This window comes from Chiloscyllium plagiosum, unplaced genomic scaffold, assembly GCF_037043375.1.
Source record: "Chiloscyllium plagiosum isolate Xiang-an unplaced genomic scaffold, Cpla_swu_hap1 HiC_scaffold_14, whole genome shotgun sequence".
NCBI lineage: Eukaryota > Metazoa > Chordata > Chondrichthyes > Orectolobiformes > Hemiscylliidae > Chiloscyllium > Chiloscyllium plagiosum.
In genome coordinates this window covers 110,188,984-110,189,996 of record NW_028270152.1, presented here as the reverse complement: position 1 = coordinate 110,189,996, position 1,013 = coordinate 110,188,984, and the positions used below count along the sequence as shown (strand labels likewise).

Here is a 1,013-nt window from a genome sequence, read left to right as displayed (position 1 = left end):
TCTCACAACAGCGGTAAGCAAATGGATCAACTGGTCTGCAGGTCCCGATGGAGGGGTTGGGGCACGTTCACCCAGCCACAGTGACCGCAGCAGCACAGACTGAACGGTATCAATGTGAGAGTCAGTGTTAGATTCTGCAGTGCCTTACTGAAATAGGAAATGACTCCACAACCACATGATGAAAGAGCAGCGCTCCCAAAACTAGTGCTCAGTTAAATTTGGTAGACTCTAACCTGGTGTTGTGTGATTTTTAACTTTATACACCAGAGTCCAACACCGGCATCTCTAAATTAATGAAATGGGGGTGGGGAACGGAAAGTTCAGTCAGTGATCGAAGGAGGGAGAGAAATCTCTGAGAACGGGTGGATTTGAACTCTGACATGTGAAACACAGAGATGTGAGCGAGCAGAATGTGAAGGCAAAAGATCATCACCTTGGAGAAAATTCCCATGTTAAAACAACTGATTCCTTTGTGTTTCACACAAACTGGGGGAGATAGAGTAATCACTGCCGTGACTCGGATTCGAACCGAGGTTACTGCGGCCACAACGCAGAGTACTAACCACTATACGATCACGGCATTTCACAGACAAGCACACCGACTGTACGCAATAAGTACAGTATCATAGGAAATGTTAGGCAGCGAACCAAATGCACATATCAGTGTTAAGCGAACAGTGGCAGATATGTGGGAACAGAGAATGGGCTGACCGTTTAATATCGGTTCCCCCAGTGGCTGTGGTGACATGACTCTATGATTGACGCTATGGAACAAATAGCTGGTTGGGATTAATATGCTGAATGCTGAGATAAATAGATTTCTCCAAAACATCAAAAATTCCGGGGATTGTGCAGGTGTTGTTGAAATGTATGCTTCAAGAGTAATACAGTTTAACATCGGCTATTTCATCAGTTTCGCCCCACAAGGCAGTAACCACTGCTGCCACAGAGTCCCAATTCCCAGGCCCAGAATCAGAGGAACTGAGTGACGCAGTCACGAAGATCCAACTGGA

General features: G+C 46.0%; 1 non-coding gene across 1 annotated transcript; it reads right to left on the bottom strand.

Moving 5' to 3' along the window:
* Window positions 1–508: 508 nt before the first annotated feature.
* Window positions 509–580, bottom strand: trnah-gug (transfer RNA histidin (anticodon GUG)). Its single transcript has one exon. It is a non-coding gene; the product is annotated as a tRNA-His (tRNA).
* Between the last annotated feature and the right edge of the window lie 433 nt (window positions 581–1,013).